General features: G+C 48.9%; 1 protein-coding gene across 5 annotated transcripts in view; it reads right to left on the bottom strand.

Moving 5' to 3' along the window:
* Positions 1–24,723, bottom strand: part of ARHGEF12 (Rho guanine nucleotide exchange factor 12) — an 84,261-nt gene that overhangs the window by 52,334 nt on the left and 7,204 nt on the right. For 2 of the 5 annotated variants that reach the window (XM_071576340.1, XM_071576338.1), the window contains exon 1: positions 1,603–1,651. The exons of 2 other annotated variants lie outside the window; for them this stretch is intronic. The gene's annotated coding sequence lies outside the window, so the exon portion shown is untranslated. Of the gene's footprint in view, positions 1–1,602; positions 1,652–1,737; positions 1,887–24,723 lie in introns of those variants that run through there. One more of the 5 variants, XM_071576341.1, reaches the window with a different exon arrangement.

Below are 24,723 nucleotides of genomic sequence, written 5' to 3' on the forward strand. Positions count from 1 at the left end.
AACACCCAAAGGCAAAGTGCTCCCAGAGGCTTCACTTGCACCAGGGAAAAAATGCCTCCACAGTTTTCCAAAGGGAAACTGCAGCATGGAGAGGACCAAGGGATCATCACCACAGTGTTGCTTAACCTGTGCAGTGTGTTCTCAGCTCTCAGGCCTGCACAGCTCCCAGTCCAGCTAATTCTGATTCAGAGTTTAAAAGCATCCATGGAAAGTTTCTCAGCCATAAAATTTCAGTGTGCCAGGACTGACAAAAAAGAAACTGTGATGCCAAGTGAGCTGTTCAGAGATCAGCAGTGCTACATGCTGAGGTTGGAGCCATCTTAGTTGTTTACGTGGCCTCAGAAAAACAAAGAGGCTTCTGGGATGTGCAAACCTAAAATTCCTCCCCTGACATGCAGGTCTTGCCCATAAAACACGAGAGGAAAGATGCACATAGCACACATTGCAGGAGGAGGGAAAAATGTACACAGGCATTCGTGGCATGCTCTGCTCCTTCCTATTTCATCTTCCCTTCATCTGAACTACAGGAGAAATCCAGAGGGAACCACTGCAAAGGGCTGGAGCAGAGCACAGGATGAGCATTTCACAGCAACACCAAGCCCTGCTCCTCCCACTGTAAAATGGAAGATAAAACCCAGCAGTAAAATGGCTCAAGATCCTGAGAACAGCATGTGAGTCCAACACAGAGCTATTAATAGGCCTCTGAATCTGCCTGTATCAGTGTTTTCCTCTTGGGTCCCTTACAATAAATAAAAACACAAGCAAAGAAGAAAAACCACAAGATTTGCTCAGGAAACCCCCCCTGCTGCCCAGAGGTGATGGCAGCAGATCCCCCATGACACGACAGAGACAACCAAGCTCAGAAATATCAAGGCCAGGCTGGAGTTCTTTCCCCACTGGCTTCACTGACACCAGGTCCTGGTTCCTCCCCCTCAGACAGGCTGAGAATTGCCAGCCCTCACTGACTGTGTTATTATAATAGAATAGAGAGGGAGATAAAAACAATCCCCCCCTCCCAGCAGCTCCTCAGAGCTCTCCAGCAAATCCTCACAGCCACAGATTAGTCCAAACTATTGCAAATGGAGAGGAGCCCTCAATGCTCACCTGACCCTGTCACAGCACTGTCCACACCATCACTGTGACCATCCCCTACTGATGAAATTTGCTTCATTTTTTAGAACACAATAAAAATTTAGAAAGAAAACATGTAAGATCAGTGAAAACTGTATGCAAAAAACAAAACAACACCCAAAACATTTAAAGATGGTTTCTTGAACAGCAAATTTAACATCAACATGCATAGAACATCAGCCCAGCACAAATCACATTCCCTTCCACTGCCCAAGGTGGTGGGAAGGGTCTGCTGACAGGCTGGAATTCAGCCTGGGGAAGGGGGATGCAGGGAGAGCTGCCAGCACCTGCAGCTCAAAGCATCTTTCCTGGCTGTCAGAACCTTTGTCCCTGAGCTGACACACCGAGGCTCACGTTTTCACAGCAAACACATCAAATTAGCCATTTTCACAATGGAAACACAAAGGAGTAACTAAAGGTTCACAGAGCAGCTGTTAAAAAAAAACAGGGAAAAAAAAAGAAGGTACAAACCTGCCCTCCCACCCTTTTTCCAGCAGATATTGAAGGAAAAATTCTTTTTCTGTCGGCATCCAAGGCAGCTATTTCCTCATTTTCAGCACATCCCTGAAGCAGAGACAGGAACAAAGGCTCCCAGATTATTATTACCTGTTCCACACGGCAGAGTCAGCTGAGCAGGGACATCCCACGGGCCCAAGTGCAGGGGGAGCACGTTGAGCCCAAACCCTCTGCAAGGAGCTCCAGCTGCCCCTCTTGGAAGCTTTCTGGGTGCTTTTCTGTGCCAGTCCGATGTCCTTGGGAGGAATCTGCCTGATGGTTGCACTGACCACTTGAGGCAAGGGAAGAAACTCCACCTCTTCTCTCCCACCTCCTCCCAAGCCCTGGAGGGCTCATGGGCACGGGGAGAGCAGCATCCCCACACTCCTGGCACCAGAATACCAACAGAGCTGGGATTCTAAAATTTACCATTTTAGCTGTTCTGGGGGCTGAATAATCTCTCTGTATATTTATGTAATAGGTGGATGTGTGTGCTCTGCATGCATCTCTGTACATGCATATATGTGTGTGTGTGTGTGTATTTTATTATATATATTACCTCTATATTTATCTCTATATTTATCTCTACATTTATCTCTACATTTATATATATCTCAGAATCACAGACTATTCTGAGTTGGAAGGACCCACAAGGATCATCGAGTCCAACTCTTAAGCCAGTGGCCCACACGGGGGATTGAACCCATGACCTTGGCATTGTTACAACCAAGTTTTACCCAATGGAGCTGATCTAAGGGGCAATAAATATAAAAGAATATATAAAAATGTGTTATATATGTGTATGTTATAGATGGGTATGTTATAGATGGGTATGTTATATATGTAATATACATATGTGTGTGTATATATATGTGTGTGTATATATATGTGTGTGTATATATATGTGTGTGTACGTGTGTGTGCGTGTACATGTGTGTGCGTGTGCATGTGCGTGTGCATGCGTGTGTGTGTACATACATGTGCGGGTACACACGTGTACATACGTGTGCAGGTACATACGTGTGCGGGTACACGCGTGTACATACGTGTACATACATGTGCGGGTACATACGTATACGTGTACATGTGTGTACATGCGTGTGCGGGTACATGCGTGTACATGCGTGCACATGCGTGTGCATGCACATACGTGTGCGTGCACATATATGTTTATAATTATATATATTTAAATATATATTTACATATCTATATATGTGTGTGTGTATACACACATATACACACACACACATATACACACACACATGAAGGAAGGAGCAACAGAGCTGGGATTCTAAAATTTAGCATTTTAGCTGTTCTGGGGGCAGAATAATATCTCTCTATATATGTTTATATATATATATATATATATGTATGTATGTCTGTGCCTGTCTGTCACTAAGCCAGCACTGCTTCAGACCCTGATATCTGTATAGATCTATAGATCTATGTGTGTGCCTGCACATCATTAAACTAGCACTGCTCCAATACCCTGATATCTATACAGATACACAGTTCTATGTGTGTGCCTGCACCTCACTCAGCCAGTGCTGCTGCAGACCCCAATATCTATCTCTATACAGACATACAGATCTGTGTGTGTGCCTGCACCTCACTCAGCCAGTGCTGCAGACCCTGATATCTGTATCTATATAGACCTATAGATCCATAGATCTGTGTGTGTGCCTGCACCTCACTCAGCCAGTGCTGCTGCCCTGATATCTGTATCTATACAGACCTACAGATCTGTGTGTGTGCCTGCACCTCACTCAGCCAGTGCTGCTGCCCTGATATCTGTATCTATATAGACCTATAGATCTATGTGTGTGCCTGCACCTCACTCAGCCAGTGCTGCAGACCCCAATATCTATATCTGTATAGATCTATAGATCCATAGATCTGTGTGTGTGCCTGCACCTCACTCAGCCAGTGCTGCTGCCCTGATATCTGTATCTATATAGACCTATAGATCTGTGTGTGTGCCTGCACCTCACTCAGCCAGTGCTGCAGACCCCAATATCTATATCTGTATAGATCTATAGATCCATAGATCTGTGTGTGTGCCTGCACCTCACTCAGCCAGCGCTGCTGCCCTGATATCTGTATCTATATAGACCTACAGATCTGTGTGTGTGCCTGCACCTCACTCAGCCAGTGCTGCAGACCCCAATATCTATATCTGTATAGATCTATAGATCCATAGATCTGTGTGTGTGCCTGCACCTCACTCAGCCAGCGCTGCTGCCCTGATATCTGTATCTATATAGACCTACAGATCTGTGTGTGTGCCTGCACCTCACTCAGCCAGTGCTGCAGACCCCAATATCTATATCTATACAGATATACAGATCTGTGTGTGTGCCTGCACCTCACTCAGCCAGCGCTGCTGCAGCCCCTGCATCACCAGGCACACAACAAAGCCCTGGCAGAGGGCACTGAGGTTTCCCTCAGTCCCTGCCCAGTCTGTGCAGGTCACTGTGCTGTGCCAGGAGCAGCCTCTGCCTGGCAGGCGCTGAGCACAGCCAGCACAGAGCCCTGGGGACAGGGGACAATGAAGTGTCACCCAGCACAGCACTGGGGGCCACGAGCTCGGCGCTCTCAGAGCCCCCCCCAGCCCCAGCCCTGGAGGGTGTGCAGGGTCTGTTTGCTTTTTCTGCCCCAATAACCTCATTAAGTTTGTGAGCTCTGCTGGCGGGAGAGAAATTTCTTCACGCTACACTGTCTGTTTGTGTTTGATTAATGTAAATCTTCCCAGGGCTCAGCCATGCCCCGGGCAGGGGCTCTCCATTAACAGGCAGCCAAAGTGCCACGTACGGAGGGACGGGAGAGACCAAACCCCCCACCCTCTGCCATAACTCCAGCCAACTTAACCAACATCATCTCTGGTGATTTCAATCACCATTCTAACTAAATTCTGCCTTTTTTCCCCTCTCCAAATCATGGGGCCTGTTAAAAAGATGAAACTGCAGCAAACCACTTCATATATTAATAGCAGTTCTTTTCTTTCTCATTTCCTCAGTTCTCATGGGTGAATTTTTTAGACTCCCCTCACCACAAGTTCTGTGCTGCCCAGTCCAAGGCCTGCTGGTACCAAATCCCATCTCCAAGCCACAACTGCATCAAGGCTACAATTACAGAGGACAAGAAGCCAAAGCAATCAAGTCCTACCCCTCCATCTCCCTGCTCCACGCAGTAATTTCCCAGCCAGGGCTTGTATTTTCCATGCTGCTCCCTTTTCCAGTGGCATGCATTATCATTTTCTAAATAGCAGAGAGCTGCATTTCATTGGCTCCTATTTTGAAACCTTTGCCCAGCTCCTCATTTTCTAGGAATTTCACGAATCAGAGAATGCCAGCCCTCAGAAGGCACTGGGGGAAGCAGCAGCCAGGCCATGGCTCAGCCTCTCCCAGGAGCAGCCCCTGCTGCCACTGCAGGACACCAGAGCATGGGCAGGGCTTTGCAATCCAACCTGAGCTCACGGAGTTAAGGAAAGCAGGGAAGAGTCGCTGCAGATCCCAGGGCAGAGCCTCATCCCCAGCTTATTCCTGGCTGAGCAAGAATCACATGCACCAAACAGCCACTGCTGGAGGTGTCAGAACAGAGATATTTTTAAACCTGGACTGCATCTGAAAATCAAGTATTTCCGAATTCTTCTCCCTCATGCTGCTCATCATGTGAAGGCTGGATGAGCCAACCTGACAGGCCAATATACCTCAGTTTGATACACTGCATTTTGGGTAAACCACTTTATTTCCCCTTTTCCTTCACTGTGCAAATTCACCTTCCCCAGTGCCTGCCTCAGTTTATCCTCCAATAAAACTTCCCCTATTGCAAGTTCAGGGTCTGTAATTTGCTTTACACTCATAAGAACAAACATGTACAACATTGTGGAGTATCATAAATGTTATTTTACATATATATATATTAAATATCCTTGCAAAACTCAAATTCACACAGATTAAAAATTTTCCTGCAAAATACTTAATTTGAAATCACTCAGGTCAGTGAGGAGGAACTGGGAATACAACAGGATATGCCTCAATATCCTTTATGCTTTTAACTCAGAAGAGACATTTTCAATTCCCTTAAACATAAAAACTCTCTTAGTGGCGTCAACACTTGGGAAAATAAGTGCATTGGTACCATAAAAAAAGCTTAAAAGCTTCAGAAATAGAGATTGCAGCTTCTCTTCATTATAGAAAAAAAAAAATCAAACAGACTTTGAAGAATCCAAATGAAATTTCAGTCTATCAGGAAAAGCACTTGGTATAAAAAAAGGGATTTAAGCCCAGGGCAGAGTCACCAAAGATTTATTTAACTGTTGTCTGCACTTTTGTTTGCTTATGGAAATAATGAACTTTAAAACTTACAGAATTAATTTTTATTTATATTTTATCTACAGCTTTTGGGGAAAAGCAACACAATACATTCCTTTCAAGTCCAAACCAAAGCAGCTGCCAGGAAACGGTGTAAAAACAGGAGAGATTCAGGAATGGAAGCTTCTATCTGGCTTCCTACTCTGACTTCCCACATTTCCTTCCCTCGGTTCTCTCTCAGGCACAGGACACACAAAGACAACAATTTGGAAGGGAAAAAAAAAAAAGAGTCTTTGACCATAAAGAGCAAGAAAGTCTGATGCAACCAGGCCTTTAGGAGAGACTAAAGACAGCCAAGATATGGCCAGGGCTGTAATGGAGCAGCATTACTTTAAATCTAAAGGGTTTCTGCAGTCTTGGACAACAGAGAGAAGGAGGAGGACAAGGAAAGGAAATATGGGAAAGAGATGCCACAGCATTAAAAGAGAAATCTCTCCTAAGAACAGAGAAAAGATGGAATAAGTAATGAAATTCTCCTTTAGCCACTTGGAGTAAAAAAACCAAGACAATAAAGTTAAATGTTTCTAAAATATCACACAAGTTACAAGCCTGTGCATTCCAGGTTTCCTCTTCCAGAACTTTCAGATCTCTCTGCTCCATCATTCTTTTCAAGTGACACCAATTTGGTCCTCACTCCCTCCCCAGTATTGTCTAATAATGATGGAATTCTTCACTCCTTGCCCGTATATCAGCCCAGACCTTGCTGGCCCCCCAGCCCAGCTCTCCCTCCCCAGTGTCCCAGCTCAGTGCTGGATATTCATGCAGAATTCCCAGACCTTTAGCCCAGTGAGGAGCCAGGCCTGGGAAAGGAGCAGCTTCCCAGAGCTCCGAGGAGCGGAAGCAAAGCGGTCCCCAAGGAGCAGAGTCCACACCCCTGTGAAAGGAATCCAGAGAGCAGCAAGAGCTTTCCACTCCTCTGGAAAACCCAAAACTCGGCAAACCAGACCCCAAGGATCCCATCTGGGAGGGCTGTTCCATCCCTGGTGGTGCCCAGACCCCAAGGATCCTGTCTGGGAGGGCTGTTCCATCCTGGTGGTGCCCAGATCCCAAGGATCCCATCTGGGAGGGCTGTTCCATTCCTGGGAATGTCCAGACCCCAAGGATCCTGTCTGGGAGGGCTGTTCCATCCCTGGGAATGTCCAAGGCCAGGCTGGAAAGGGCTTGGAGCACCTGGCCTATGGAAGGTGCCCCTGCCCATGGATACAAGAGGGGCTTTAAGGTCCTTTCCAACCCAAACCACTGGGGACTCTGTCTGGCATTAGGAGGCCAAACCTCACTCATAAATCCTGGGAAGTTCCAAAACTGAGTGCCATGATCTGGTAAAGGGACTGGAGTTGGACCAAGGGCTGAACTTGATGATCTCAGAGGGCTTTTCCAACCCAATCCATTCTATGATTCTATGGATGTGGCACTGAGTGAGAATCCACCACGTCTTGATCCAAGCCCACTGTGATCATCATGTCTTGATCCAACCATGTCTTGATCCAAGCCCACTGTGATCATCATGTCTTGATCCAACCATGTCTTGATCCAAGCCCACTGTGATCATCATGTCTTGATCCAACCATGTCTTGATCCAACCCCACTGTGATCATCATGCCTTGATCCAACCATGTCTTGATCCAACCCCACTGTGATCATCATGTCTTGATCCAACCATGTCTTGATCCAGCCCCACTGTGATCATCATGTCTTGATCCAACCATGTCTTGATCCAACCCCACTGTGATCACCATGTCTTGATCCAACCCCACTGTGATCACCAGCCCAGGGCACAGAGTGCCCTGGGCTGGTGATCACAGTGGGGTTGGATCAAGGGTTGGACTTGGTGATCTCAGAGGTCTTTTCCAACCCAATTGTTGTAGTTTGGGATTATTATGTAAATTCTCTCCCCTGCCACTTAACTGCCCAGGCCAGCGGTTGACAAAAGAAGCAGTTAACTGTGATCGCTGGGGTGGGGGCAGGTTTGTCTCTTTTGGGTTTTTTTTGGATATTCTCCGCAGTCTTGGCTCGGCGGAACGGGGGGAGTGGGGGCTCCAAGGAGGCAGGCTGCCCTGCTGGTTACTGCTGGGGTTTTCCCTGGCTGTCTTGCCGCTGCCTACTTCGGATTACTTTTTCCTGCCGTGCTGCTACCTGCCTTGGATTTGCTGCTGGTTGCTCGTACCTGTCTGCTTCTTGGACGGGGAACACAGGGGAAAGAGACTGAGTCCATCTGAAAGCCCACTGCTCGTCTGTTTCGCTGGAGAGGGACTGAAACTCACTCTGCAGCCAGCCAGGCTGTGACAAGGACACTTAAGTATAACCTTTTCTCCCGGAGGAAAACCTGCTGGGTTTTTGTTGTTGTTGTTTTTTTTTTTTTTTTCCTCTTATGGTGTTGGGGAAGTGGGTTGCACTAGTCTGTTTACATATATATATATATATATATATATATATATATATATATATAGCAGTTATCCTTCTTGTATTAAAATTCCTTTTCTTAAATTTGATAAAGAGTGGTGTGATTATTGAGGAGGAGGCCCCTCCCCTGCTTGTGGGTAAAACATTTTGGTTTTTCCCCTCAAACTGAGACACCAATCCATTCTATGATTCCATGAAAAGGCACAGGTGAATAAATCCATCCCATACAAAGAGTTTAGTGCAGACACCATCAGGATAGGGGGCAGATGGGCTCATGCATTTTTCACCAGTGAATCCCCAACACTTTAACTCTTCAGATCTCATACAAAGTTTGCCAATGCACCTTCTCAGCCCCAAAATCACTGTCAGGCACAAGAACTGCCCAAATCCTTCACCATTATGAGCACTGACCCCCATATTTGATGGGCTCAGAATGCTCATTTTTCCTCTTTTACATCAAGGAACAAAATCCATCCCACACATCTTAAATAAACAGGAACCAGCAAAGGACCATTCTGGGGGTTTTTGGAGAGAATGTGTAAATATAAAAGCACAGACAAGGAGATATGTGAGAAATCTGACGTATTTCAGCAAGATACTGCAAGAACACGGAGTCCACTCGATGACCTGCAGCTTTCAGAGACATCTGAGAAACATCTGAACCTTTTTATCTCCAAAAATCATGGGCCACTCTGTCAGCACACCCCTAAAAAGAGTCAAAGATGTGAGAGAGGCGCTGCCCTCCCTTTGCTCAGGATGGGAATGGCACGTTGGCTTTCCCAAGAAAAGGCTCCATGTGTTCCTTAAACACTTTTATTGGTCTGAAACAGCAACTGGCAAGAACCAAAGGGCTTAAAAATCTTCTCTTTGGCTACTCTGGGTGTGTTTAATGGAAAGCAGGAGACAACCTGATGAACAAACATTTCCTGAGAGTATCCCAAATACGTTTGTTCCATGAGAGGCAGTGGAAGTTACAGACACTGAACCTTCCTCTCAGGAATCTCTGCAAGTCAGAGAAGACACTTTAAGGGCAGCTTACACCAGATCAAGCAGTAATTTTACAAACCCTTCATTACTTCAGCTCCCTCAATTACTGGAACTTAGTTTGAAAAATAGGAAACTGAGGTTCGGAAACAGGAAATTGTTTTTGCAGTAAAAGGGTAGAGCAGCAGCTGCTGAAGTGAAAATACCATCCAGATCAGCCTCTCTCTCTTAAATCAGTCCCATAATTCTCTTTTTCAAAGATTAGTGACACAAGTCTGCATAGAATCATTGAATGGATTGGGTTGGAAGAGACCTCTGAGATCATCAAGTCCAACCCTTGATCCAACCCCACTGTGATCACCAGCCCAGGGCACTCTGTGCCCTGGGCTGGTGATCACAGTAGGGTTGGATCAAGATGTGTTGGATTCTCACTCAGTGCCACATCCATTGGATTGGAAAAGCCCTCTGAGATCATCAAGTCCAACCCTTGGGCCAACTCCAGTCCCTTTACCAGATCATGGCACTCAGTGTCACGGCCAAGCTCAGCTGAAAAACCTCCAGGGATGGGGAATCCACCCCCTCTCTGGGCAGCCCATTCCAATCCCTGAGCACTTTCTCTGCAAAGAAGTTTTTTCTGCTCTCCAACTTCAATTTCCCCTGGCAGAGCTTGAGCCCATCGTGCCCCCTTGTCCTATTGCTGAGTGCCTGGGAGAAGAGACCAACCCCCACCTGGCTACAGCCTCCTATCAGGGAGTTGTAGAGAGTGATAAGAATCATAGAATCACAAAATCAATTGGGTTGGAAAAGACCTCCAAGGTCAGTAAGTCCAACCCTTGATCCAACCCCACTGTGATCATCATGTCTTGATCCAACCATGTCTTGATCCAACCCCACTGTGATCATCATATCTTGATCCAACCATGTCTTGATCCAACCCCACTGTGATCATCATATCTTGATCCAACCATGTCTTGATCCAACCCCACTGTGATCATCATGTCTTGATCCAACCATGTCTTGATCCAACCCTACTGTGATCACCAGCCCAGGGCACTCCGTGCCCTGGGCTGGTGATCACAGTGGGGTTGGATCAAGGGTTGGACTTGATGATCTCAGAGGTCTTTTCCAACCCAATCCATTCTATGATTCCATGAAAAGGCACAGGTGAATAAATCCATCCCATATAAAGAGTTTAGTGCAGACACCATTAGGATATGGGGCAGATCATAGAATCATAGAATCACAGAATCGATTGGGTTGGAAAAGACCTCCAAGATCATCAAGTCCAACCCTTGGTCCAACTCCAGTCCCTTTACCAGATCATGGCACTCAGTGCCACGGCCAATCTCAGCTGAAAAACCTCCAGGGATGGGGAATCCACCCCCTCTCTGGGCAGCCCATTCCAATCCCTGAGCACTCTCTCTGCAAAGAATTTCTTTCTGATCTCCAACTTCAATTTCCCCTGGCAGAGCTTGAGCCCATCGTGCCCCCTTGTCCTATTGTTGGTTGCCTGGGAGAAGAGACCAACCCCCACCTGGCTCCAGCCTCCTATCAGGGAGTTGTAGAGAGTGATAAGAATCACAGAATCACAAAATCAATTGGGTTGGAAAAGACCTCCAAGGTCAGTAAGTCCAACCCTTGATCCAACCCCACTGTGATCACAGAGTGCCCTGGGCTGGTGATCACAGTGGGGTTGGATCAAGATGTGTTGGATTCTCACTCAGTGCCACATCCATTGGATTGGAAAAGCCCTCTGAGATCATCAAGTCCAACCCTTGATCCAACCCCACTGTGATCACCAGCCCAGGGCACTCTGTGCCCTGGGCTGGTGATCACAGTAGGGTTGGATCAAGACGTGGTGGATTCTCACTCAGTGCCACATCCATAGAATGGATTGGGTTGGAAAAGCCCTCTGAGATCATCAAGTCCAACCCTTGGGCCAACTCCAGTCCCTTTACCAGATCATGGCACTCAGTGCCACGGCCAAGCTCAGCTGAAAAACCTCCAGGGATGGTGAACCCACCACCCCTGGCTGGTGAATGGCACCTTGTGAGCTACAGAGACAATCACAGACATTGGAATACACAACTTATTTGGGAAGGCAAGTTCAGCTGAGTGCTGGCAGTGCACACACAAGGCCAGCAAAAGTCCTGCTAAATTCCACTTTTCAGAGCATTTTGCTACATAAGAGTTGAGGAAATGCTTTTTGGGATGCAAAACACCAGATAAGAACCCCCCAGGAAAGGCCCTGGACTTCTGAAGTACATCAGAGGAGAAGGTTACAGCAGTCCCAGTGAAACACAAGGGACAGGCAAAATTCACATTAAAAACTGGCACTGAAGACACAGAAGATCAAATGAACTGCAGGACAAGCTGCAGAGAGGAACTACCCACACAGGGGGAAAAAGGAGATTTAGAAAGGAGAAAAAAAGAGAAACTGAACTGGGTGGGAAAATCAACTCAGTTGGTCAAGACAGAACCCAATTTGTTATGCACTGAATGATTCACCACCCAAATGCTCTGAACAAACCCCCCCTGCAGCCCCAACTGGGCCAAGGGCTCAGCACAAGGGGGGATCAGAGTGGCAACCCCCTTGCCAGAGTCAGTCAGGCCTGACCCCAGCTCTGTGCTCTGCATCAGCCCCAAAAACACTTCAAAAGAGGCATCTTTAAAAACAGACAACACTAAAGTCATAAAACTTCAAGCCCAACTCTCAACTCTGTGCATTTATACTGGGAGATGTTACTGAAGTCACCTGATGAACAAAAAAACACTCAGAAAATGATCATTTTCTGCCATGTCACACAACTGGACAGTTTTCTACAGACAGGAATCAGAATAAGAAAGTTCTGGTGCAAATACAGATGAAAAGACAGCTGTAAAATCTGATGAATCTGTGATGCCATCAAAAAATAATCTGTAAAAGCAAAAAGGGAAAGATCCTCCATGCAGGAGGACCCTGATTCCTGCTTTTCATTGTCTGCACTGACTCTGGCATAGGAAAAGGGGCTCCAGCTGGAAGGTCACAGTTTCCTTCCTTGATCCTTTACCATGAACAATTTTAGAAGGCATTAAACGTTTCACAACAGCCTATCCAAACAAATTTTTGCTTATCCTGTCATTGAATTAAGTTCAACCAATTCCAGTAAGCCTGTTGGGAAAAAAAAAAAAAAAAAGAGTCCCCCCCCAACAACTCCAAAATACATTATTTATGCCAGTCACCAAATTCCAGCTTGAGTCAATGCCAAAACAGCATAAAATAGAGAGAGAAGAGATTATTATATAGATGAGAATTTGAAAAGAGAGAAATGAGGGCAGGGATGCTCCTTTTCCAAGACAAAAAGTGCTTAATTCACAGCAAACTGCACATGGTTTTTAAAACTGTCACAACTCAAAGAGATAAAAACACAAGGCCAATATCATGGGTTTAGCACTCAATTCCTTCTTGTGGTTCACTCCAGAGCTGGGAATTACCAGCAATAAATACTCTCAGGCCTGTAAAACTCCCTGAAGTGCTCAGAATACATCGAGACCCAGGCAGGGAGTGGGGGAGATTCAGCTCCCTCTTTCTGAAGGACTTTGCACATCTCTCTCAGTTCACCAGAAACTTCATCCCACCCCAGCTTTACATACATATAAAACAAGTAATTAAAGAACATGAACAGCACCTAAATGTTGACCCCCTGAGCAAGTCAGCACTGGCTTTATCCTCAGTGCATCCCACACCTGCAGCATTCCACTGCCAAATTCCCAAGGCAGGGAAGAGAAACCCAAAACAGAAATGGAAGGTATTGACTGACACCTGTACTCACAGCCCCAGCCTCTGAAAATGCAGAAATCCAGGTCTCTGAGGCACTGAACACACTTTGGTCCTCCCCCTGCTTTGGTACAACAAGGAACACACACCCAGCGATACTGAGAGTTCATGGACACTGTTGATGAGCCACAGACCAGTTTATGCCCCCCAGAATTCACTTTATTTTGGGGTCTGTGTCTCCTTTACCCTTCAGTGCATGGCCAGCAGTCCCCTCCAGGGCTCTGCCTCTCCCCCTGCCCAGCACCCCTCGTGCCCCAAGCACAGCCTGGAGGGCACACCTGGCTCAGGAGATGGGCAGGGAGGACAGGCAGGACTCACCAGGAACCTTCCCTGGTTTACCTACAGCTCTGCACCTGCCTCTGCTCTGCCCTTCCCAGGCAGGGACACTCACAGAGGTGCAGTCAGGAGGGCACATTTCCTGCAGGGCTGCCCAGTGCCTGGCTGGGGCCTGGCAGCTGATTCAGCTGCATTTTTTAGTGTTTGCTCACCAGCTCCAAGTGCTGCAGCCTCACAAACCCCTTCCTGCTTCAGCCTCTGCAGGGCCACCAGGGCTAAAAGCAGGTGATTTCTATCAGGCTGGTTGCAGCTGTTTGCAGCTCACCAGCCACACAACATGGAGGGGCAGCATTCCCACCTGGGCATGCAGCTCACCTCCAGAAACTTCCATCTGCTGGCTCCTGTCAGTGAGCTCTGAGTCACCCACGCTGCAGAAACCACAGCAGGTCCCTCTGAGCTGCACTGGCCAAACTGGGGAGGGAGGGGGGCCAAGCACAGCCCTCCCTGAGCTGAGTGAGCTGGACATGCCCATCCCCAGCCCCAAACTGGGGAGGGAGGGGGGCCAAGCACAGCCCTCCCTGTGCTGAGTGAGCTGGACATGCCCATCCCCAGCCCCAAACTGGGATGGGAGGACCAAGCACAGCCCTCCCTGTGCTGAGTGAGCTGGACATGCCCATCCCCAGCCCCAAACTGGGATGGGAGGACCAAGCACAGCCCTCCCTGTGCTGAGTGAGCTGGACATGCCCATCCCCAGCCCCAAACTGGGGAGGGGGACCAAGCACAGCCCTCCCTGTGCTGAGTGAGCTGGACATGCCCATCCCCAGCCCCAAACTGGGATGGGAGGACCAAGCACAGCCCTCCCTGTGCTGAGTGAGCTGGACATGCCCATCCCCAGCCCCAAACTGGGATGGGAGGACCAAGCACAGCCCTCCCTGCCAGTTCTCCCAGTGCTGTGTGAGCTGACCATGCCTATCACCAGCTCCAAACTGGGGAGGACCAAGCACAGCCCTCCTGCCCAGTTCTCCCAGTGCTGTGTGAGCTGACCATGCCTATCACCAGCTCCAAACTGGGGAGGACCAAGCACAGCCCTCCTGCCCAGTTCTCCCAGTGCTGTTTGGACTGACCATGCCCATCCCCAGCTCTCCACAGCCCAACATCTCACAGGGTTAACAAAATGCAACACAACCAACAGCTGAGCTTGAGGAACTGAGAGGACCCAAGTGACCACATATGCAAAAACCCTGAAAATGTGAAAATTAAGCCCTGGCCACCAGCAAAATATCAGTCCTGAGTGCATGAAAGCAGGGAGGGAAATGCAGAGTTCTTTAATTCATGCACAGCCCACAGTAAGACAACTTCTCACAAGGTATTTTCTGCTGCATGGAAACCACCAGAAGTGCTTTAATCTAAAGCAAACATCTCCACGTGATGGAAAAGAGAGGGAGGAAGGGAGGAAGGGAGGGAGGAAGGGAGGGAGAGTCCAGGCTGCTTTCAGTCTTACAAAACAAAATTCATTTGCTCCTGGGGCTTTTCTTCCTGCACTTTATCATGGCTGGAACTGGTTGGCTGCCAGTGGGGATGGATGCCCAGGGCATCACCCACCTCCAGCAATGCTGCCACCAGCCCCAGCACAACTGGAAGGATTCCTTAAAATCCCCCAGGAAAGAGCTTTCCATTTCTGGGTCCCAGATATTGGAGCTGGCTTCTTACTAGTTACTGTATTTCAGATTTACTGCCACGGCACAGGGATCCAAACACAACTTGGAGAAGCAGATGAAAAGGTTTCACATGGGGATTTAAATAAACAAGGCCCTTGAACAGCACAGGCCTTGTCTGAAGTGTCCAGAGTCCCTCTGTGCCTGTCCTTGCAACCAATTGCAAACTACTCTTTTTATTTATCAAAAAGAAGAAAAAGGGAAGAAAAAACCACCAAAAAACCCACCCCAAACCCTCAATAAACTCCACCTCAATATCTGCAAATTTTATGCTATTTTTTCCTCTCTTTACCTTAGCTGTTGAAATGCTCTTTTGGGACAAACTTTTTAATTACATTAAAAAAGGAAAGAAAAAGGCAAAAGAAAGAACTCCCCTAAATCCATATCTACTCTGTATCAATATTTATTTTTGGGAAATATATTCCCATTTCCCAGGGGTTGTGCCTGGATTACCAGGGCCACAGCACAGCCAGATAAAAACAGAGAAAGCAACTTATTTGGGCAGTGGACACTTCCAAGTTTCTGAAGACCTTTGCTGATGAAATCCCAATCCCACCAATATTCCAAGAATCAATTTATGGATCTGAAGGAGCCATTTTCTGTGTATATGAAAAGCAACAGATGGAGCACAATTTTCATTGCTGTGATGTTCCTGTTATTGCAGAATAAGGAGGCTCAGCCTCCCAGGAGCTGCAGAGCCAGGATAATTAAATATATATATTAATTTTTAAGAAGAGGGAGAGGGGGAAGGGCCAGATTCTCTCCATCTGGCTGAATTCAGCACAAGGATTTAGATTTTTGCAGACTGTCCAAAAAAAAAAAAGAGTTGCAAAGCTGTTTCCTCTCCCCCTCCCAACTCAGTTTAATTATCTGCTTCTGTTTGACTCGTGAGGAGGGAAGAACCTCCTCCAACCCGGAGCCAAGTGTGCAAACAAGCCCTGGGCAGCAGCAGGGACTGTCCTCTGCCTGCACCCCCTGCCAGGAGCTCTGCTGCCCTCCCAGCAGGGCAAGCACATTCCCACTGCCAGCACAGAGGGGCTTCCTGGCCCGAAGCAGGGACTGAGCCTGATTTCCTTGCCTGAGCACAGCCAGGGTGAGCAGGTGCAGACACCCAAAATCATGGTTAATGTCTCACTGGGGAGGGCAAAGCCTGACAGTCGGTCTGCTCACAGGAAGAGGGAGGGAGGTCAAGGTTTGCTGTGCAACACATCCAGCTGAAGCTGCACTGGTTCCCATCCAAAGTAAACACCACTCCAGCCTTCACAGCTATCACCAACATTCCTGCATCTTTCCACCCTGCAAGAACCGTGTGCTCACCTTCCCCACCCCCTTTTCCATGAAGTATTTTATTGTCACAGCCACTGAGCAGGTGACAGCCCCTCACAGACCCGAGACAGGACTGTAAAATTGGGGCTTTCAGGGCCAGGGCACAGGGAGGTGCCCCAATGGAAACAGAAAACCAGCTTACTTTGGTGGTGTAAACTTTGATGTTTCTGGAGACCTTTGCTGATCTCAAAAGGCTGCAGTGCTTGGCAATGTCATAGAATAGAATCACAGAATGGATTGGGTTGGAAAAGACCTCTGAAATCGCCAAGTCCAACCCTTGATCCAACCCCACTGTGATCACCAGCCCAGGGCACGGAGTGGTGATCACAGAGTGCCCTGGGCTGGTGATCACAGTGGGGTTGGATCAAGACGTGGTGGATTCTCACTCAGTGCCACATCCACAGTATCTCAATTTCCCCTGGCAGAGCTTGAGCCCATCATGCCCCCTTGTCCTATTGCTGAGTGCCTGGGAGAACTATTACCAAACTCTTGCACCAACTCACCCCCTCCGAAGGAATTAAACCCATGGAAAGCACTTCCAGACCAGGCAGGTACTTCCAAACTCTCACATGGTGTTTGCTTTTCCTGGAGGTTCTGCTGGAGCTCCCTGGGGAAGGGAAGCCTCGTGTGCAGGTGTTCCCTGAGCACCCACAGCCTCCCAACAAGGAGAACCCTGTGCAGGTGTTCCCTGAGCACCCTCAGCCTCCCAACAAGGAGACCTCTGTGCAGGTGTTCCCTGAGCACCCTCAGCCTCCCAACAAGGAGAACTCTGTGCAGGTGTTCCCTGAGCACCCTCAGCCTCCCAACAAGGAGAACCCCGTGCAGGTGTTCCCTGAGCACCCTCAGCCTCCCAACAAGGAGAACCCTGTGCAGGTGTTCCCTGAGCACCCTCAGCCTCCCAACAAGGAGAACCCTGTGCAGGTGTTCCCTGAGCACCCACAGCCTCCCAACAGAGACAATCCCACAACAATTGGGAAGGGCTCTCTGCAGGATCCCCACAGCACCTTCAGCAGCCCAAGCCATTGAGCTCTCTGGCTTGCTGAGATCAGATCTGCGCCCACAGGAACCACTTCCGTGCCCAAACCGCAGGGACTGGCGGGGCAAACCACAGCCCATCATCACTGGTGCCTCTGCACAGGCAGCACAGCACCAGCTGTGGGGCTGCACTGCACCACCAGCACAGCTCCCAGGTAGGGGTTTCATCCTTGGCACACCAGGATTCTGCCCATCCCTCCGTTTGGAGAGCCCACATTGCACGAATCCATCCCCTCTGGCAGTGCCCTGGGTATTGGTCTGAGCTGTGCTGCCTTCCCCAGTCAGGCAATAAACAGGGGGCAGCAGTGGGGAAAACCTTCCTCTCCTTTAAAACCAGACCCAGGCTGAGAACAGCAGCTCCCAGAGAGTCAGCAACAGCACAAGGGGGTACGATGGGCTCAAGCTCTGCCAGGGGAAATTGGAGATCAGAAAAAAATTCTTTGCAGAGAGAGTGCTCAGGGATTGGAATGGGCTGCCCAGAGAGGGGGTGGATTCCCCATCCCTGGAGTTTTTTCAGCTGAGCTTGGCCGTGGCACTGAGTGCCATGATCTGGTAAAGGGACTGGGGTTGGACCAAGGGTTGGACTTGATGATCTCAGAGGTCTTTTCCAACCCAATCCATTCTGTGATTCTGTGGATGTGGCACTGAGTGAGAATCCACCACATCTTGATCCAACCCCACTGTGAGAATCCACCATGTCTTGATCCAACCCCACTGTGATCACCAGCCCAGGGCACAGAGTGCCCTGGGCTGGTGATCACAGTGAGGTTGGATCAAGGGTTGGACTTGATGATCTCGGAGGTCTTTTCCAACCCAATCCATTCTGTGATTCTGGCCAAGGTCACTCCTAACTTGGGACATCACACCATTGTAATTTTTCAGAAGACAGAAAAAAAAAATGCTGTCAACACAGACCAGAAAATCACATTAAATTCTTATTTTCACACACCAACTTGAAAGGCATTTAACAAAAGAAGAGGAATTATCATAATTGTGGCTCAAATGCTGTCACATGGGACTGGCTGTCGCTCAGAGTAGCCTCCTCAAGAGCCAGACAGGCACTCCCAGACACCAAACATGCACAGCAAACTCAGTTGTATCCCTGGCTCAGCAGGGGTTTTGCCTCACCCCAGCAGGTCCTGGCCCTGCAGGGCTGATGTGCCTCCAAACACAGGGGCAGACAGGAAGCCTCTCTCCTATCTGGCAGTTGCCACCAGCTCTCTCATTTCTCTCCCTCTCCCTCATTTCCTATTGATTTCTCATGTCTTACACTGCAGCTTTTTCCTATTTCCCTTTTCTCACACGTTACAGCTTCCCTCCTTTAACTCTCTTCTTTCCCCCCATTTTCCACCCCTTTTCTGGTAGCTTTGATCTCAGTCCCTGCTCATCAGAGCCCTCTTTTGCATCTGGGCACAGCAGAAAGGCAGAGGTGCCACAGAGCAAGAGGAGACGCCCTGTCTGATGTGCTGCCAACAAGCTGCACTCACAGCCACCATCACAACAGGGGAAAAAAGCCTTCCAAGCAGCCACCAGATGCTCTGGGTGAGCTGCAGGTTGGAGCTTGTGTGTTTATGGGAGTGGTGGCTCACAGCAGCCTGGTGCTTTGTTAAACACATGGGGCTCTTCCTCCACACTGGGAAACGCTTGCTCAGGTCAGCTCAGGTCCCACCTCAGCTTTCCAAGCCCCTTCCGATATCACAGCTCACTCAGAACTCCTTAAAAGAGCATCTACCTCTTCCCAGGTTCCTGATTCCACTGGGAATCCTTTTATCCTTGGTAAAATGTAGATTTTTACCCTTGGTAAAATGTAGATTTTTACCCTTGGTAAAATGACTGCCTGTGACGCCACAAACCAGGACTCAGCCTGCAAATGAATCCAAACCCAGCCTCTTACACAAGCAAGAACAGTTGTGGTGCTACTCACAGAATAAATAAGGAACAGCACTTGGAAAAAATCAGAATTTCCACCAATATCCCTGAGGATTTCCAATGCCACAGTCACAGGTTTGATCCCGATTTGTGTCACTCACTTAAGAGCTGCTGGACTTGCTGACCTTGCAGGGCCTTCCAGCTCAGAATATCCTGGGATCCTGTGGTATTTCCAGAGCTCAGGAGCAGATGTAAAACCCGTTCAAGCCTTGCCCTTCCACACAGAGTTCCTGTGTCAACTGAGAGCAACCAAGAGCTCCCAGAACCCGGAGATTCCCTCTGAGGTTTCACATCCCAACACTGCAAATTTATACCACCAAAAGAGACCTTCCTGCTTATTCATTCACACAGTCCATCCACCTTTACACAGCCCTGTTCCCTGACCATAAAAGGTTTAGTTTTGGGGGTGAACTGAGCCCAGATTACAACCAAATTATTTCAGTAGAGATACCTTGTCCCCCTCAGCTCTCCAGGCTCAGGAAGGACACACAGCAACTCCACCAAGCACCTTCACCACCAAACCACAGCCCGGACCTCTGAGTGTTGTCACAACACGGCTTGGAACAGCCCCACCATCCCATTGAAGTGTTTGCCAACAGATGCAAACAGCAATGGCTCTTCTCTACCCCCAGCCTGGGCGGGATGGGGCGGCTCTGCAGGGAAGGGTTCCTGCCACGGGCTCAGAGGTCCAACAGACACAACAGTGGAAGGGAAGGATGGAGAGATAACAAAGCAGAAGGGCTGTTTGGGACACGATCTGTGAATGTCGCAGCCCGTTGTTTGTTTTGCTTTTACTATTTATACTTATGCTTACATTTGAAACATAAGGACGCTGGGCTTTCCTGTCAGCTTCAATATATTTATTTTTACATGTTTTCTTTTAAAAGAAAAACGAGCAAACCTTGTTTCTTCCTGTCTTTTTCTACGTTTGCTGTTCCTATTTTTTTATGTATCCTGCCCTGCATTTTATCCCTTGTACATTCTTAACCAAACACTGCACATTTTACATCCCTTTTCACTTCACTAGTTTGTCACTGCTCCTCCTGCCCCTATTTTAAGCCCTCTCCTCTGATGTTGGGACATCACCTCCATCCAGGCTCCTGACCCTCAGTTTAAACAAGCTGAGACATGAACTAACACTTTTATTCTTTAAACACAATAATTATGCAGAGCAGGACCACAGAATATAACACAGAATATAATCAGCATCACCCACCTGAAAATACTCATTCAAATCTATTTTCTCCTGGTGCTGCTGACATCTCTCACACAAGAATATCTAATTATCTCTGAGCAGATAAAATATCAGGACAGAGTGAGAGAAGGGAGAGGGCTTAGGCACAGGAATATTTGCAGAGCCTCAGGAATGCTACAAGAAGCATTTATATTGGCAACTCTGACCACCCAAACTCGAGGATAATACAAATGGGATTCATTAGTAAGTCTCCTACTGCTAATTGTCAAGGGAAAAGAGAGGTATCCAATGAGAAACCTGGAGGGTAAAGCCTTGAAGCCAGAGCCTGAGCTTGTCTGTGAAGCAGCACAGCCAACATACCTCCCTGGTGACCCAGAAGGACCAGCTCGAGGTTAAGTGGAGAATTCAGACTCCAGACCAAAGCAAACACTGCTCCTCTCTGAAACACTCTGCATAACTGTGAGCCACAGCACTGGGCTGGCTGGGAGGGGGTTCATGGTTAGAACCACGGGAGGAAAAAGATGCTGCACAAAACACCATGGGAAAATGGGAAAACAACAGTTCATGTCAAAAATCCTGCTGATTATACTCCAAAGCTTCTTGGGAAGGCAGGAAAACAGGAGGCACTGGAGCTACTCAAATTCACACAAATGCTCAAGACATAAATTCTCTAGGAGACCCCATTTGAGGGAATAATCCAATAATCCTGGTGTATAGTCGTGAAATACATAAAACAAGTGGCACAGGTGCCTGCACCACCTTCCCCAAATTCATGCACGCCCTGCACTACCTCAGGGTGACCTGCTAAATAATCTTTGATGCCTAAATCACTTCTACAACATGACACAGAGCAGTTGTGAGAGTGAACAGAACTGCCTTTGATTTCCAGCAGGACTGTGGTCAGCGCTGCCACCCTCAAGGACCACGAAACTCTCCTCCCACACAGGTCATGGGAGTCAAAGATCACAAATGGACACCCACAAAAGCTCAGCAGTGACCTCAGAACTCCTGCTCCAGGGGCAGGCTGCGTGTTCTTCCCAGGCATCTCCGACTGGGACAGGACAGAGAGCCTGGAACAGTCCAATGTGCAAACAATTGTGCACAGGAAGAGAGGGGAGGGCCAGGACAGGGAGCAGGACAAGGAGACACGACAGTGATCAGCTGTGTCAACACCCCAGCAGAGCTCAGACTCTGCTCCGAGCCAGGAGAGCAGACCCACAGGCTGGGAAGGGTTTCCATGGATTCCCTGAGCCCCTGTGGATACCACTGGGACAGGAATGGTGTCTGAGGAGCTCAGACAGCACCAGGACATTTCTCCAGATTCTCATGCAATTCCTCACACCCTCCAAGCTTCTCACAACCACCTCTGCTGAGTGTTGCTTTGCTGCCAAATGTGCCACACACCCCAGTTCCTGTAGATGTGGACAAGGATTCTGCAAGTCCCAAACTGGAGGAGCCAAGATCCCAGCACCATTCCCCATCCATCCACTGGGAATGTGCAGGAATGCCACAGGAGGAGTTCTGTGCACAGGGAGAATTATACAATTGGGCTGACAGATGAAATGTCATTCCTGCCTCCACCCAAATAATCACAACGCCCACAGCTCTACTCGAAACTAGAAAATCAAGCTCACCTCAACTCCTGTCTCCAGTAAAAGCCCAATAAACTCTGCAGCATGACCTGGTAGCGTTTGCTTCCCAGCCAGCACTGAACAGCCCAGACAGTCCTCCCCTGACACCCTCAACAAAAGCAAAACAAAAAATGAATTTATGCACAGACTATGTCAACTACTAATTTCCAAAGGCTGTGAAGGCACAAAGATGGAAAGCCCGAGATCATTTGCCTCAAAGACTATTATGTCTTTTAGTCCTTAGATGTTGTTCTGCAGCTCATTTTCCATAAATATTGGATCAATTAAAGGCACGATAATGACATCAACTACTCAGCAGCACTAAGGTGTGACTTTGGGTGAAGTTCTTACTCTGCTGGAAAAAATAAACCCCTTTTTCCTCACCACAGAGTTAAAGAACTCCCAGTTACTACAGGGATGTCCAACAGCCAAAGACAGGGAAAGTGCATCCCAGCAGATAAGAAACAATTAGGGTCTATTTTAGTACCAAGTCAGGAGCAAATCACCAATTAAAACTTCTCAAGGGTAATTATGTGTAAATTCTGCCTCTCCTGTTTTCCAATCATAGCAACAGAAACTACAGCAGGGTTATAAATAAAACTCATTTGCAAGCAACTGCAGAAAGGAAGAGTCACCAGTAACTCGGTGAGTCCTGCGAGAGCGAGAGCCTCCCTCATGTGCCTGGGCTTGGATAAACACGGGGAGAACACGGAGAGGGAACACGGAGAGGGAACACGGGGAGAACATGGAGAGGGAACACGGAGAGGGAACATGGGGAGAACATGGAGAGGGAACACGGAGAGGGAACATGGAGAGGGAACACAGGGGGGGAACACGGAGGGGGAACACGGAGGGGGAACACGGAGAGGGAACATGGAGAGGGAACACGGAGAGGGAACACAGGGGGGGAACACGGAGAGGGAACACAGGGGGGGAACACGGAGAGGGAACACAGGGGGGGAACACGGAGGGGGAACACAGGGGGGGAACACAGGGGGGGAACACGGAGGGGGAACACGGAGGGGGAACACGGAGGGGGAACACAGAGAGGGAACACAGAGAGAACATGGAGAGGGAACACGGAGGGGGAACACAGAGGGGGAACACAGAGGGGGAACACAGAGGGGGAACACAGAGGGGGAACACAGAGGGGGAACACAGAGGGGGAACATGGAACACGGAGAGGGAACACGGAGAGGGAACATCGAACACGGGGAGGGAACATGGAACACGGAGAGGGAACATGGAACACGGAGAGGGAACATGGAACACGGAGAGGGAACACGGAGAGGGAACACGGAGAGGGAACACGGAGAGGGAACATGGAACACGGAGAGGGAACATGGAACACGGAGAGGGAACATGGAACACGGAGAGGGAACACGGAGAGGGAACATGGAACACGGAGAGGGAACATGGAACACGGAGAGGGAACACGGAGAGGGAACACGGAGAGGGAACACGGAGAGGGAACACGGAGAGGGAACACAGGGAGAACACGGAGGGGGAACACAGAGGGGGAACACAGAACATGGAGAGGGAACGCAGGGAGAACATGGAGGGGGAACACGGAGAGGGAACACGGAGGGGGAACACGGAGCGAGGCCTGTGCAATTGCTCAACCCTGAAGTGAGCTTGGAACGGGTACAGGAAGAAAAATACAGTGAGCTACGAGAGCACAAAAAAATAAAAAAAGAATTAATGGCGCACAAATGTTTCTTTAGTGTCATAACAGGATACGGCCTGGCCTGGCTCGGTGGCCACAGAGCCTGCCATGGCCACGGCTCAGCCAGCCCAGAGGGGAACATGGCCCTTATCACGCCTGGCCATGTGTGCCAGCACTGCCCGGAGCACCCCACTGCAGCCAGGGACACTCCAGAGCCAGGGAATGTGGGCACACAGAGCACCCCACTGCAGCCAGGGACACTCCAGAGCCAGGGAATGTGGGCACACACCAGGGACACTCCAGAGGCAGGGAATGTGGGCACACACCAGGGACACTCCAGAGGCAGGGAATGTGGGCACACACCAGGGACACTCCAGAGGCAGGGAATGTGGGCACACACCAGGGACACTCCAGAGGCAGGGAATGTGGGCACACAGAGCACCCCACTGCAGCCAGGGACAGTCCAGAGGCAGGGAATGTGGGCACACAGAGCACCCCACTGCAGCCAGAGACACTCCAGAGGGAATGTGGGCACACAGAGCACCCCACTGCAGCCAGGGACAGTCCAGAGGCAGGGAATGTGGGAACACAGAGGGCATTCCCACCAGGGACACTCCAAAGGCAGGGAATGTGGGCACACAGAGCACCCCACTCCAGCCAGAGACATTCCAGAGGCAGGGAATGGGGCACACACAGCACAGCCTCCTCCAACAAACCCTGCCCAGCCACTGCCACCCAAACCCAGGCCCT

Source organism: Pithys albifrons, chromosome 23 (genome assembly GCF_047495875.1).
Source record: "Pithys albifrons albifrons isolate INPA30051 chromosome 23, PitAlb_v1, whole genome shotgun sequence".
NCBI lineage: Eukaryota > Metazoa > Chordata > Aves > Passeriformes > Thamnophilidae > Pithys > Pithys albifrons.